The 16,365-nt window shown below is 50.0% G+C and overlaps 1 pseudogene across 1 annotated transcript in view; it reads right to left on the reverse strand.

Moving 5' to 3' along the window:
• Positions 1 to 8,908: 8,908 nt before the first annotated feature.
• The window catches only part of LOC149342020 (uncharacterized), a 32,469-nt pseudogene continuing 25,012 nt past the window's right edge, over positions 8,909 to 16,365 (reverse strand). The window contains exons 2-3 of the transcript XR_016282996.1: positions 12,334 to 12,651; positions 8,909 to 11,869 (exon numbers count right to left, since the gene is read on the reverse strand). The product of XR_016282996.1 is annotated as an uncharacterized LOC149342020 (transcript). The remainder of the gene's footprint in view (positions 11,870 to 12,333; positions 12,652 to 16,365) is intronic.

A 16,365-nucleotide genomic window follows, 5' to 3' on the forward strand; every position in this document is an offset into this window, starting at 1 on the left:
AAGAGCTTGCAGTCATTCCTTATGCTCACTGCACTCCGCATCGCCTCAAGAAAGTAGGTGTCAAATATGACGTCAACGTCGTCTTTTCGGCGGGAAGGAAGCTCGCCGCCATTTTCCGATCTGTTCGTCGCATCAAGAAGGGAGGAGAATTGAAAAATGATAACGCCTACACGATTAATCGTCAGTCGCCCCTCGTGCCATGCACAATGAGCACAGTTTATAATATTTCCATCTCTTGTGGTAGCAGCTATATCGGCCAAACGGGCCAGTTGCTTAAATGAGCGCCTCTTAGAACAAAAGCGAGATCTGAAGCAGGTGCGGCCAACCAGCAACCTCAGCTTGCACTGCAAAAACCACAAATCTCATCCAATATTAGAACGAAGTGAAGCCATCTTCTGTGATAAGAGCAGAAAAGTCAGGGAAATAGTAGAGGCATTTTGCATTCGTAAGGCCGGCGGCGCGTGCGTCAGAACTCCCTCTATCGCACTACAAGGGAGCAAAATTCCGATATTAGATAGGCTTGTGTGAGCTTGCCTCTGTTTCTTTTTCCTGCATGTATATATTTACTTTTTAGTGTGAATAATTCTTCATTTGAAAGATAGCGCCTGTCTTGTCCTCTTATTTGTTGTTTTAGTTGTTTAGCGCTATGATGTATCGCTGAAAGCAAGAATGGTTAGCGATGGTTTCGCTTTCGACCATCGTTTACTTGGATTTCATTTCAGCAAGCTGAATCCTACTAGCCCTTGGCCATCCCTTCAGGCGAGCACTATGTATACTCGTGAGCAGATTTCTTTAGAGCGCTGGAGCGGTGTGCCGCGGAACAAATTATAGCGCTTAAGTGCTGTATCGAGGGCAACACAGCAGCTTTCCCTGCTTTTATTTCTATGCAGCTTCGCTTCAAAGCGAGCAGCACTGACCGTGAAACGTAGAATCTGCTATAACATTTCCCTGCGTTTGCTCTGCAGAGGACTGCTTTAGTGCTCGAATAAAAGCCTATACTCACGGCTGTACCTTGCGGCATGAATTCGATACTTCCTAGTCAGGGCGCGCCCTCGGAGGCGCGACGGAGCGGGTAGCGTGGGCCTTATCGATTTGAAGTTTCACTTTGCAGACCATGAAACAAGAGTGTTCAGATTTAACAGACACCAATAGGAACATATAAAACTCAGAGAGGAAGAATAAAATGCAGGCGCTTTAACCGGAGCTCGGGTTAAGGCGAGGTACAATTTAGCGAGCATTAGGGGTTTCATCGCGGCAGCAGTTACAACGACCAGCCACGACGATTATAGCCCCAGTCGTTCAATTAAAACCAAAGTTACAATAGCACCGAGTCCTTACCTGGAACACAGAAGTCTCCCTGGAAATGCTGCGAACACAAGACCATCGACGCTGTGAGTGGCCTGTCAATCCGCACTTTATGCACCAAAAGCTGCCTTCTCTTCGGGCTATACTTGCAATGGTCAAGCAGTATAATGATACCTCCCGGCTGGCTTTTTTATCCCGTTGACGTTTTTTTCTGCCGACTTTCTGGGGACGACATCCGAAAGCTCGTTCTACGCAACACCAGCAGCACGCAGCGCGAATATGTAGGGCCAGTGCCACTTAGACGGGATCACGGCGCGACCGCAAAGTGTGGCGTCTATGTCGTGAACAACGTCAAATATTTTTGTAGAAAAACTATGACTACAACGTCTGAGCGTGCCTACGAAGCACTCGCAAATGAGCAAATGCTTCCCTGCGCTGCCGATCCTTCTTAGACTATAGTTAGCGGCGCCGCCGCAGCGTGTCGTCGATTTCGTGAAAGTCGCCAATGCTTTCATTACTTTCATCGTTGTTGAAATCGTCATCCTCGTTACGGCCAGTGCAGGACAAATATTTCCGCGAATATTTGTAGTGCTTGTTTATTCATTCTTCAAAGCTGAGGGCACGCCGCTTTATCGCTTTCGATGCAAGACGCGACCAGATTTATCTCGATTGATCGCATCGAGGTGGAGCCGATTCTACGTTCTTCCAGAATGATCTAGTAACTTTGCACGCTTTATCTCGAAAGTTCGCTATCAGCTTTAAAATCGAGCATGGCCGAGAGTGGCGGCCATTCTGTTCGACGACCGCCGAGCGCGCCTGTTGCTACGCCCCGCCGAGTCACTCCGTTCTTTGCGGGCGCAAGTCATCCCAAATAAAGAGTTTCGTTTCGAAGACATCCTCGCTGTTTTTCTGTTCGCCGGACTGCAGTCACCACTACGTGACAATATTTTTGCCTTTGATCTCCAATTAGCCATGTCCTTCGCCTACCGCGGTCACCCAATGCTTTAAAGCTTCATTTACAGCGAAATAACGAATTCGAAGAAGCCCCGCTGTCTCTTAGTTATAGCCGTTGCTTCGTTACAGCCGTAGGTGGCCTTGGTCGCAAGTGTCGCATATATATTGTCATAGAGGCGTTTAGTCTACCGCCGATGTGTTTTGAAGGAGCTTTCAACATGCGCTCCGAGCACTTGTGATGCGGTATCGGTACAGCAGCCAGATATGTCAGCTTCGCCAACTCGGGCCCATTTTAGTGCACGGACACCAAGAATTTAACTCTCCGATTTCGCCGATCTTTGTCCGAAGCCTGCTTTATTGCCTGGAACCGGAACCGAAGTGAAAACCGAAGTTTTTGCGCACCTATTTCGTATTGGGCCTAACCACGCTAAATCGTCCGTCACTCTTTTACTGCTGCCGACACAGCCTTCAGAGCCTAGAAAACGGGACTTAGAGGAACACTGCCACAGAGGACAGGGAAAGACGTATTCCTAATATTCAGTACCGTTTTGTAGGCGATGAAGCCAATACAATCTGGTGTGCAAGCGTGTGCGTGGCGGCGTTTTTGTCGCGAGTGCGAGTACGCGTTTCCATTGGCTTCTCCGCATGACGCACGAGCACGCGGGCTACATCGCTTCACTGCATGGCAGAAATGTCTTGTGGAGAATGTGTATGCCAGGCCAAGGGCTAACAAAAGACCTTTTGAAAAGAGCTCTCAAGCGCTTCGAATGAGAGGAGTCAGCTTTTTCTCTTCTTGTCTTCACACCGCGATCTACGGCGTTAGTGATTGCTTGTTTGTTGCCGAAAATTGTAGGCAATGTGATCAGAGCTACGCCAAAATTCATCCCTATCTTTACACTTCTTCACACCTGATGCAAATTGTAAAAGGGCCTTCTAGTAAACAAGAATTGATTTGCGCCTTGGTTTTCTACTACTCCCACTAATAGCGTGACCTCATTACCGTCAAGCGCACCAAACGGACTACCAAACGGTCTGCCCACGTGACCACGTCGCGAAAACGGAAACTATACTGCACACACGTACAGCTTCCGAGAAGCACGGCGCGTTCACAGTGGCCAGTGTGTGGCGAGGAAAGCAGTCAAGGGGCTGCAAGTGCTTGAGGCTGGAACAGCTTTCTGTACATTTTGTGCGGTGTTCGACAGAGCCGGTAATGCGCTGTAATTTCAGCTTGCAACACCAAACGGGTTCGAAGTATTCAATATAGTTACAAATCGATATACTCAGCACGAAATGGCTCGTGAAGTTTATTATATCCCTTAGTACGAAAATTTCGCTTCATAAAAACATGCGCCCCTCTCGGAGCTTCCAAGGGGAACAGCTCTTCCTTTGTTATATCCATTATTTCGTTATCAACGTCTCTCTATAGCGAGATTTGACTTACTTCACTGACGTCAATTACTTCATTTACAGCCAGGAACCGTTTTACCTCACACCGTGGCAGCATGAAAGCGTGTTACACGTGAAAACCATTACCTGAGGCGGCGCCAGGACAACTTACCCTTCAATATGTGTGGCTCCAATCGCTGGGAAACCCTCCCATCAGCCCTAGACGGAGCCGGCTTCTTGCAGTTATCCGCAGTAATTTCCGGAATTTTCTCAAGCGTTGTACGATCCCGCGACGGATCAGGGCACTTGCACTAAGTGAATACCGCTCAGAAAAACGGCATTCGAGCGTCACGCGATCTGACGCACGAACAAGCCATCAAATCCACTCGAATGCATCGAAAATGAACACAGCAGTCTACGCAGTTTTGTTCAGCGATCAATGCTCTTTATTCTCTTGCATCATACAGTTGCCAGCGCGGCTTTTCATTTCTTAAATATAATAATAATATATATAATAACATATAATAACTCGTATGTACAACTGTGTGTGGGTGTTAAAAAAAAAGAAGCCTTCACCGGCACAAGAAACAAAATGGCGCCGCGCACCGCGCGCACCACACAAGCAGTGGGCGGAGTCGGTGCGTGTAGCAGCCGACGGCATTTGGCACTCACACTGCGCTTTGGTTTTTATTTTTTTCTGTCGTTTCCTTTGTGTGTAGTGTTTTCAACGGCCGGAAGCGAAAGAGCAGTCGCGGCGCCTTAGGCTTAGAAAACTGTACAAGCACAATAAGAAAAATATGTACAAAAATGTCGACTCTATGGCAAGACACGCGATGGCGCCCGGCGCACACGCGTCCGCGGCCCGCCATGTTCTCAGAGCGGGGCTCGCAAGCACGCTTGGCACCGGGCTTGGCACGTATACAGTATGCATAATACGGTGGCTGTGGAAGGTACGTGGACAGCTTTGGTTCCCTCGCATCCTCCGCTCGCACGGCACCCCTCCTTTAGCCCAAGTGCTGCCTTATTCGAAGCTTCGCTGCGAGCTCAGTCTCCCGCTCTACCCTGGACAGTGGGTGCCTTTTGGTAACCATACACTCTAAACAAAAAGGGGAGTATAAGCAATCCTCTAGAGGACTCCCTTCCATAAAATGGATTGCGCCAGAGGACATCTCACTGCCTTTTTACTCCCCCATAGGCATGTTCGTGTTTAGAGTGTACTCGGTTTGCGTCGATTGGTTGAGAGGTGATGACGTAGGCGCGACGCTAAACTAGGTTAGTCTTACTAGGCATGAAGTCTTTTCATGGAACAGCACGAAAAGAACAATGTCCAAAAGATGGCCCTGGTTCTTGTTATTTGCGCGATTGTGTTTTCTTCGCTTGCACTGTAAACACAACTAAGCCTATATGGAAATGAAAAGGGAGTAAGTTGTCCTCTAGCTCACTCTGTTTTAGGGGTAAGGCATTCTGCCCAAGTTCCAGAGTAGATTTCGATCACTAAATATACAGAATGAATACTCTTGGCAAACCGAAGTATATTCTCAATGCACAGCATAGTAACTTCATGCAGATTACAATGGAAGGAGGCTTTTAAACGTGGCACAGGAGGTCTTGAGATTAGCAAACAGTGAGGATTGAAACTTCGGTTAAAAATCTTCGCAACTGCTAGAACTACGCATGTTTTGAAGAGGGAATTCGTTTCCGTTGCCGACCGCAAGTATTTCGTACTTTTACCGATGTAAAGCAACCCCAGGGCTTGAGCAGTATACCCTGCTCCTAAAGGAAGTGCACTAGAGGACAGCTTACTCTCCTTTTATTCCTTTCGTGCGTAGGGTTTCTGTGGTGGCGCCAGTGAAACGAGGCATGGCTTAGGCATTTTCTTAAGATTGCTTTTGTGCGTCTGTATTTTTTCAGGCTCTGACCGATGTGAACAGCTTGGAGGCTGCGCATCAGTTTTCAGACACAGAACACGAGTTGTACTACGTCACAGATTAGTGATAAACAGTAGAGAAACGGGCCAGTAGAAACATGTCGTGCCAATAGAAATATGATAGGAAGTTGTGAACGCTTGTCACTTCCCGTGCGTTTTAAACGGGAGGAAATTTTATAGGGAGCACAGCAACCGGTTTGCAATTTTCCTAATTCTTTTTTGATCCTGACACAAAGCTTTTCGATAGGGTATTCAGCAAGGTATCGAACTTCTCCTTTTGCACTATCGCCTAAGTTGGAACATTCTCAGCGAAGAAATCTACAGGGGTCAACTAAGGTACTATTCAGGGCAAAAAGTCTTCATGACGCGCGAACCGCGATCTGGGCGTATAACAGCGACGTTTGTCAACAGTCGCCTCATTGCACTAGCGCATATTAAATAGCCCAAGTCAAACTTTCACCTCCACATCTGTGGAGGTGAATCGGCCAATAACAAAGCTATGCGTTTTGGCTACCGCTCGCATGCCGTGGGAGGACGTTTTGTCCCCGATAGTAGGCAGTCGCGTCTGCTCAACCTGCAACTAAAACGGAATGCATTGGCAAATAAATAAAACGCTGCCAAATGGCGAGGTACCTATTGAAGAAGGGCACAAAACTAACACTTTTGATTCCTTTCGTATTGTGTAGGCGCACGAGAAAGGTGAAATAGTCGAACGTAGCTCTAGCTACCAGAAATGCTGACTGCTGCAGCCTACTCTCAAGTCTGCTACGAAGGAAAAGGCCCGTGGCAGGACGATAATGCGTTAACAGGCCAGAGAAAAAAAAAATGATGGAAAGGCAGCATTTTCGAGAAACAATCACGGTGCTCCCAGGTCAGCACTCACGCAGTAGACGAAGATGCATATTCGGTCGCAACTCTGAAACTATGAACTAACGAACAACGAACGACATGTAGCGCACACCACAGCGTCACCCTCGTGCCAGCGGTGCGGGGGGCCAGCATGCAAAGCGTTCCCAGCGTCCGGAAGCGCTTCGGATTCCGCTCATGGCGCTTGTGTTTTGCTGGGCATGACTCCTCGACGGCAGCGACAGGCGGCCAATTGCGCCATCACCGTTCTTGTCTATGTTTAGCACGACGCCGAGCAAGGAACACTTTCACGGCATTGCGCGCCGCGCGCGAAATGAGCAGCTGCGTCGCTGCCGTCAACTCGGCGACATGTGGCTTCTTTGCCCGCGCCCCTCGGAAACGAGAAGCCCCGCGGGATGTCGTTTGCGCTGGAGGGCTTGGCTCACTTTTGCCTTCAGCTAAGTCGGCTCGTATGAAACTAAAGCTAGGACATGTGTTTGCATAGCGGTTGCAAACATAGGCGCCATCTTTTGATGCTCACGCCAAGTAATCCCCGCGCCTGTGCTCGCGTTGCTCAATGACTTCAAGCGGGCACAAACATAGGTGCCATCTTTCGATGCTAATACGAATTAATTCTTGCGCCTGCTGGAACGTGCACGGTGGTTTAAAAAAGGCTTAATTGTTTTCGAACGAGAACGGTATAAATACGAGTTGCGTGTCGTGCACTGGTTGGTGCTTTGTTGGTAATGAGTTCACACTGGCGAGTCGTGGAGGTCGTGCGGCCTTTTTGGTCGCAAAGCGACAGTCGCCAATGGTCACTTTGGTCGAGAAGCGACTGTCGAGGGGAAGCTGCGCGCTGCTCGACTTCTTTCCGATCCAGCGATTCGAATCCCAAAGCGGCTGAATCAATCGGCGGCGCCTCGTAAGTTGTAAGTGATGCTTGTTCCACATACACTCCAGACAGAAAAGAGTAAAAAGGAAGTGAACTGACCTCTAGCGCAGTGTACTAGAGAACAACCTACTCCCTTTTTACTACCATATAAGCGTATTCGTGTTTAGAGTGTACGACTTCGCACCACCGGCGACGTCAGTACCGAAAATAAGTTCTTGTTTTGACAGAGACCTTATGGGGTGGCGGCGGCTATCAACGTCGCCCTCATCGCTTCTTGGTCGCGGACTCACAGTTGGCCGCGCGACCTCCTCGACATTTCAGCACGAATACAACTTATAGTTGCAGTCACCTCACGCACAGTGCTGTCTGCGCGCCTTCAGGCAACAGCGAAGACTAATTCTGGTGGTTACTTCATGCGAAAAAGGTGACTTCCAACAGTTGACTTTAAAGTGGACTACGCAGTCGCATGACCTCTTGCAATCAAGTTATCCGTTTAACATGGAATGTAGCTCAGCACTCTAAAGCGCTCCCCACGACTCCGAAGCGTTCCACGACATGCCGGCGGTGAGTGCAGAGGGGGTACCGTGCGAGGAGGGGTCCTGCTGCGGACGTCAACGCGACCACGGGCTGCAGTGCTCTCTGCACCTACGTTCTCCTACGACTACTCAGCCAAGATTTTGGTTTAAGGCAGGAAGCGTTCAGGTAAGAGACGGTTGAGCTTGAAGCGCGCGCGCCGTTCGTATATACAAATATACTCATATAGGGGCTCCTTTATACGCTATATAGACTTCTACCAGCTACGTGCTCGGCTGTTATGCGACAGAGGGAGGAGGCTGGAGTGTATAAAACGAGTGTGCTTGCATAAGGTGTGCGCGGCCGCCCCCCCCCCCCCCCCCCCTCCCCCTTTCCTTAGAAGCTATGCTAAGGCTTTAGGCAAATATGCGAGCGCAGGGCTGCCGTGATTGTCGCTCTACTTAGCGCTATTAAGCGATCTGTGCATTGTGCGTGTAAGTGCTTACGGGAAAAGCGTTCGCCAAGCTGAGTGGGCATCATTCGTTGTCGGCGAAACAGCGCGATGTAGTCGGAGCACATGCTGCTTAACAATCTGGCACTTCGGAGAAACACGGAAACGAAACAGCGAGACTGTGAATTCCGTTGAACGTTGACCATCGGTTAAACAAGGAAAAGGGGTGTGAAGTCAGTGGCGCGTTTCTATTTATCGGCAACGGTGAAGCCTAAATTTTCGAACGTCGCCCAACGGCGACTTGCGCAGTTCGCGAGTATTCGAGAGAGGGAGTGAAATAATATCTTTAGCTACGATCTGTGGGCGGCTAACCTTGTTGAAGAAAACTCCGGGCGGTCTTCACAAATTTACACGTACGAAAAAACAAAAACAAACTCAGTTCTGCCCATGACTCATTCCACTTTGAACTCGCTTGCACACAAGCTTATAAGACACTGCACTTTTGTTCGCAGTTTGACAGCAGCACTATGCGTTGGGCGGCGCTGTGAACGGGACACATCGCCTGAGGCAAATTCGTCAACGCAAAGCAAGAACCAAAGACAAAAAAAAAAAAGTGGACTTGAGGCCACAATCATGCAGTTGTTGCGTGTACATCTTGATGTTTGTCACCATTTTTTACTTTGCCAACGATCGACCAAGTACCCCACAAACATGCGAAGTGGCACACAGCAAATATCAGCTCGTCATATAGCTTTCTATTTTTTTTTTCAGGGTTATAGTTTTTAACACCCCGTCACTCAATTCTAAGTAATCTATACTAAACCAGTAACAACAACGCACTACGGCTCAAATCCTGTATCTCCTGTCAGCCACCTCTTGGCTTTCATCATGCACCGTCTATGTCAAACACTTTGTAGCCGCTGCTTGCAATAACCGGTTTGTCGCCGGGTCCGGTAGGTCTTCCGGCGACTCCGTCGCTCTGACGGTGTACACAGTCGGCAGAAATGTCGCAACTGCTTTCAAGTGCAACCAGAACGCCAGGTGCGCTATCAGAACCACGCTACCCACTCGAGCAGCGGTTAAAAGCGAGTGCTAGTCACAGACGGTACTTTCAATGAATCCGAACGTAATTCCCTTGCTTTGCCATCCCACAAAATTCAAACTTTTCGAAGGCACCTTTTGTTAAACTCTTAAGCGAACCAAAACAATGTGAGACCGATGCCGAGCAAATCCACTCGTATTAAGTGAGCGACACAATGACCGAAAAACTCCCGCGGTCTATAGTTTGATACAACTCAAGAACGAAGCAGAAGATGCCCCTCAAAGGAAGCACTCCAGCCAATGGCGTCGATCGATTTTCATGACTCCGCGGTTGACCCGATTGAACAGTGGTTAGACCCCATTCATCTGCCACCCCCTGCGATTTCACGCAACCAGGTCCAAAAGGGTCGGTCAAGGGCAAGAGGAGGAGAATCGGGCGACGCCTTTGGTTGGACGAGCTTCTTTCTGGAGTATTTGCCGCTTCGGTCTTGAGTTGTATCCGACTAAAGTAACCGCAGGTGTGAACATGGGCTTTAGCTTGATTTGGGCACAGCCCTTTTGTACGCTACATAAGCGGCTTTCAGACTTAGCATGTCATGCACTAGCGCCGGCTAAGAGATTTGCTTGGCACGTTTTGGAAAAGGACGCGTCTCGAGAACTATAGCTACTTTTCCTCTAAGACTACTCGCTTTAAAATGCTTGAATGCGGACGTACATACTTCAAGGGCAAGTGGAACCGCAGTTCCCAAGTCCACAAAGGACAAGGCTTCAAATGTGATGTTCGTGAGATTCCTTTCCTCACGCTGTATGTAAGAGAAGATGTATCTTATGAAATAACTAGTGCTCTGGTGAAGACTGCTAAGATGCTAAATGGTTGTAGGCAAAGTGGCACAAAGGCAATGCTCAAGAGGAGAGTACAGGGTCCCCAAAAGACTGGCGGCAAGTTACACTGCTTGCTATTCTTGAAAAACTACTGTGGCACGCTTCTATTTGGTACATTCTCTAGCAAGCGGTTACTCCCGACGCAGTGCTGGCAGGCTTTACGTCTCGGTGATTTAGGTACTTTGTGGAAGTACGGCAGGGCGCCTTTTGCTAGCAAAAATATGGCTTCATCATTCAGACGAAAAAGCGGGAGTACGTAAGTGTGCGAGCTACAGCAGAAAGATTTCTCACATGCACTCATATAATACCACGCAGAAGCTAGACTGATGCGTAATTGGTCTTTCCTCATACTAAACCCCGCCAGCCGCTTGTACATCACAAACAGCCGGCAGGTCAAATGCATGGCAATGGCGAGGTACAAAATTCAGTATAGTGTAACGCTGTATCTGGTAAACTGAAATGGAACAGGCTAAAGGCTACTAAATGCATCGCCTCTTCATGGCCAAGTCCAAACTTGCAGAAGCTGAATATATCCAGCCGAGTATTACAAAATAGGTGCAAAAGCATACAACAGTCCGTTTGAACGCTATTATTAGAAAAATTCTCTCGACTGTCTGGCTGAATGTTGCAGTTAGCCTGCAACATCACAAAAATGCATTGCTGGGACCAGCTCAAGAGTTAAAATAAAAAATTGCAACAAATACGCGGAGAACAAAACATGTGATGCAAGTAGCTCTTGCAATGACTAGGTGCCTGCCTCCTTAACAGACGGTGTCACTGGACTGATGGTAAGTTCTATCGAAGGTGTGTAATTTCCGACGGATAATTCCTCCACAGTTTTTAGTTCGCAGGAAACAATACACTGTCGCTCCCAAAGTCAGTTGGAAGCAGGAGGCCCACAACGTCTGAGCGACAATGACAAATTGTCCACTAGCATCAAAGAATCCAACAATGCCTTCGGCACAAGTAAGCAGGATTCAACAATCTTCAGTTTTGATAGAGACTGGCCTAGTGAAGTCGACGTGAGTAATTTGGCACGGCAAACATCGTCGGAGCATTTCGACGACGTACGAATATTTTGGCACGTAACCGCAGAAATGCGAGCTGCAGCAATCTGCTGCGCGTTAACAGCTGACTACAGTGACAGTCGAACGCCCCAGCGTAGCCACCACAGCACGAGCTAACAAGCAACAGCTCTTCTTCTGACAAGCACTGTCTTGCGCCGCAAGGCGGACACGTCTCTCCGTGGACGCGGCAGGAAAAGAGAATAAATAACAGAAGAAAGAAAACACCAGGGAAACGCGCGTGTGGGTGAAGAAGGTGGTAGCGATGCTGGAAGCCCTCCTGCTGGCCGCACACCGGGATTGCACGACGTTTCAGACGCGCACCACACCCTTGTCCGTGGCGGCGTCGCCGCTGCTTCCGAAGCAGCCGCGAAGGCAGACGCGGAGCATGCTCCGGTGTCGTCCCTTGTGCAGCGCCTCGTGGAAAGTGGCGGCCGTGGACGGAAGCTCGCTGTCCTTGCGCAGAAGCCGGGCGGCCAGCAGCACGAGCAGCACGAGCACGGAGCCGCCGGCGATTGGCACCGCGATCACTGCCGCCCGGAACCACACCAGGCGCGTCAGGGAGCCCGCGGCAGGCTGCTGCTGATCGCCACCCCGCGTCCTCGACTCTGTGAGGAGGGGATGGGGACAGGACAGTTGGCAATCAGCGACGCAGTGCTCACGAACGCTTTCCACGCGTTTCTTGCCGAGATATACGTACACGTGCGTACCACAGGGCAATGAAGAACAGTACATGCAGATATAGACTGGCCGTATTTGTTACACTTACAACGGTTTCACAGCTGTAAGCTCGATCTTCTCTTATGAAACCTACTTTGGACGAAAGTTCGGTCAGTAAACGCCCCTGCTAGCACGGATACTGTTAGATCTTTGTTGTACCGTGCTTGAAACCATACTGGCTTATAAAACGAGGAGCTGTCGTGCCGCGTCGCTAGGATCATCACGCTACGGGTCGTTGGCAGTGTCAACAAAGGCCATGAGTATATTATTCTCCGATGTGTAAGTCGCGTCCCGGTATATAGTACTAGTGCCGGGAAATAGGCGCTCGTTCTGATTATCCGGATTTCTTTACCTGAGGCACCCGGCTCCGGGAAGTCCCTCTGGAAGTTGCACATGTCTTCGCTGCAGCACTGGCGACCCTCCGAAAGAGTGGCCTCCTGCAGCGAAGACGGCGGCGCGCCTTCGGCGGGTGCTTGGCAGCCGTAGTTGGTGTCGCCCGAGACGTCGGCCAGCAGGTCGACGCAACCGTGGCGGGGTGCCGTCGTGGCGGCGGCGTTCAGGGAAGACGTCATCTGGACGCCGCTCTCAGAGAAGCAAAGCCCCAACTCCGACTTGCACATGTAGCCCGTGGACACGCACGGCGCAAGGTTGCAGTGGCAGCGTATGTCAGCTGGGAAGAAGATACAGGCGCGCTTCATTGTCAACGTGCGGCGCCACCACATTTGTCATTACAGTCGTGCCTCGCCAATACGAACCCCGCTAATATGGACAATTCGAATACATTTTTTTTTCTGGGGAACACACTTTTTCGGTGTATTTACGCCTCGTTAATATGGAAACTCGCTGTCCGGACAATGGACAGGGGGAAAATGCACAGATCATTTTGGGGCCGATGCATCTCTGACGCCTTAATACGGACAGTAGGAGAACAAAATCTCTACAGCCCCAACCAGATGTTTCAGTTTCTGTATTTGAGAGCAGGACACCACACCAGTTCAGTGGGAAATGGCAAATGACTGATTGATAGGCCTTTCATTTTCTGGTTTCATGCTTTACAGCACAAAGTTATCGGGTCGGCGTCCCTTACCATTTGCCGTATTGCATGAATGGCTATGAAGGCTACTGTAGAGGCAGTTTGTGGTACGCAGAAAGCTTGTTCAGCAATTTTCAGCGCACTGAGTAATGGGGTGGTTGTGAACAGTCGTAGTATATGTTGGCCATCTAGCCATGAGACGCCATCAAGCGTATCATATTGGGGACCAGGTACGTGAAGCTGCACCGCTATATTTCAAGCATAATGTCGACGAGGAGAATTGGCTTGGAGGTCCCAAAATACTGTATAATTCAAACTTCACTCACCACCACTATGCCCAGAAGCAGACCCTAATCATAGCGTGTTTTCTTTTTCTGAATACTTTTTTTTTTTCGCGAATCGTTATTACGAACGACTCGCTTTATGGACAGTTATGCTTGGGAACCAGTGTCCAAATTAACGCGACAGCGTTGAAGCTGACGTTCGGCGGAAAAGCCGTGCGCGTTGTCACAATAAATCACAATTAGGTTCCTCCTCAGGTTCCTCCTTCGCTGCCCCACGTAAATTTACCGCATTATGGGCATATGCTATCGACGCTAATATAGACCTGAGGTCGAACCTGTATCTGAAGAATTGCACAAATTCGGTCACGTGGTTAAATCCACAAGTACTGCCTGCGAGAGTCAGTGACTGAAACCGCGAGAAAAGGTAAAGCATGAGTGAATTCGCTGACACGCCAGCCGAGGGCATCCAAGATAAGTCCCGGCATCATAAATAAAAGTGGTGACGTCAGTAAGACAGAAACGTTGAAATGTGGCTGGCAGGCAAACTGAACGCTGGACATAACAGCCAGCTACGTGCAAGCTACAATGGTGATCTAAACTGCCAGGTCACTTTTCTTGGTCCTGCAACAGCCACGCGGTCGGTATTTTCCACTGCCAAAGACAGCGTCAGTCCATCCGCAGCGCTCCGAGAATGTTCTGGTCCAACAGGAATCTAATTGGTAGTTTTCGATAGTGTATGACATAGAAGACAAAGCGTTTCCTTTGCAAAATTGCTATGAAACACCGGTTCCCCTCGTTGCTATGGAACGAATCGCGCATCAGAGCTATAGGTGCGCTTTGTTCAGCAATCTGCTCCCTACGTACAATGCGCACAAAATATTTAAGCGTATCATTATCCGCTCGCGTGCCCATGACACACAGTTTCAACGCAGACATTAATAAGATGCGGCGGTGGAAGCAACACTTCCAAGACGATAAAAAGAGGCAAGCTCAACCCCGCAAAACCGAATGACGAGAACGCAGGCTCAAAGCGAGGACAACAATGTAGCCTACAGCGCAGCTACCACGAGCAGCGTTCGCTCCGCAGGGGTCCCAGCTCGGGCGGGGGGTCCTGCCTCGTTTCTGTCGCCGATACGACTCTTTCCCTTGCCGCCCCACGGAAACCCTTTCCGCGATTATCCTGTTCCCCTTCCAAAACCGAAGACCCCTCGCCACGCATCGTCGCCGGCTCCGTGGAAAGCGCGGTCCGGGCAGCTCGGGTAAGGGCCTCTCAGGCCCCCCTCCACAGCTCCGGCCCAGACCTCGAGGTTCTTGTGGACATGTGTGCCCCGGCTCGGAATAATGACGTCGCCCATCAGACGCGCCGCCGCCGCTGTCGTCGTCGACGACGCTGGCCCGAACCCGCGGCGGTGTGCGCATGGATGCGTGAAGGCCCGACTCGGCGGCGTCACCGAGCGCCCCGTACCGCCGTGCCCTCTCGCCCGCTCCCCCGTTCGAGAGCGCTCGGCACCGCTATCCTCTACTCTCCTCCTCCCCCTCTTCCCGCATCCCCTCCCCGACCCTCCTTTTTTTCCTTCTTGGGGGCTTCCTCGCCGCCGCCGCCGCCGCGAACTGCCGACGCCGATGCGACGCCTCCTTCGCTTCCTTCTTGGCAAGTCGTGGCGCCTCGATCCATGCCCGCCTGCTTGTTTATTTTCACGTCCTCTTTCCATCTTTCTTCTTCGCCAGCCTTCTCATCTCCTTGCTTTTCTTTTGCACATCGCTGTTCTTCTCTCATCTCTTTTCCTTTTCTTAATGAGGAGAGCGAGCGGCGGGTATCGGCGGCCCCGAGCCAAAACAAACTCGCGCAAGGGGGTCCTCCCCCCCCCCTTTTCCCCTCACCCCGGGCCCGGCTTTGGATTGCGGGCGCTGGCTCTGACCCCTGATGATGAGCGATGGAAAGCGTGCGCACAGCGTGCCCCGCTATATGCGTTGAGGGGGAATGAAAGGGATTCGATCTGGCTAGCTGCGCGGGTATTTAGCCCCGTTTCCGAGTAATTGCGATAGCAGCAGGAGATGAGGCTTAATTCACTCGCTGCGGCGGCGCGGGGGCGGAGTGCGTTCTCCCTGATTAAGACTCGCGGCGACATTAAGGCCCTGCATTACGGATATTGTTGCCGGGCGTTATCTTGTTCGCTTTCTCTCCACAGGTCCTCCTCTTCGTTTTTACGGGCTCCAAGGCTACAGATTAAAAAAAAAAAAAGAGAGGCAAGCACTTTCAGTGCTTGTGTGCGAGTAAGCTTGGAAGGCTCGCCATAGAGGCAACGAAGTCCATCTTGATGGGATTATTTTTTGTTTGCTAGCATAGACATTCTCTGTTGTGCCCGGCAGCAATGGAATGCCAGAAAAGCGGAAAGAGATCTTGGTAGGCCGGTATCTGTTCCTAACTCATGTTCCAGAAAACCAATACGATATATATATATATATATATATATATCTATCAAAACTGATTTCTTGGCAGCTGATCGATCAATATAAGATAAAGTCACCAGAAATTGAAAAACATAACAGGATTTAATTCACGACGTTTCGGCTGGTGGACCAGCCTTTTTCGAGTGTATATATATTATATATATATTTGCCACCGTGATGGCACAGTGGTTATGGTTCTCGGCTGCTGACCCGAAAGGCGCAGGTTCAATACCGGCCGCGGCAATCGTATTTCAATGGAGGCGAAATGCTAGAGGATAGGGTACCGTGCGATGTCGGTGCACGTTGCAGGAACCCCAGGTGGACGAAATTATTCGGAGGTCTCCACTAGGCTGTCCCTCACAGCCTGAGTCCTTTTAGGACGTTAAACCCCAAGCCTGGCCAAAACGAACAACGACGTAACATGCGGCGTTCGGAAATAAAATGACGTAATGAGTTGTGGGAGTGATTTAAATGCGTTCCTTCATGTGCCCCGCCTAATAAACTGACTGAATTGAGACAAGTGAAGGAGGTCACTTTTCTAGCCTACCCCGACGATGCATTGAAGTGTAGAATGGACTGCTGTTTCTGGAGAACGAGGAAGCTGCCAGCGAGGATC

This window comes from Amblyomma mixtum, chromosome 5, assembly GCF_055824585.1.
Source record: "Amblyomma mixtum isolate Tamu chromosome 5, ASM5582458v1, whole genome shotgun sequence".
NCBI lineage: Eukaryota > Metazoa > Arthropoda > Arachnida > Ixodida > Ixodidae > Amblyomma > Amblyomma mixtum.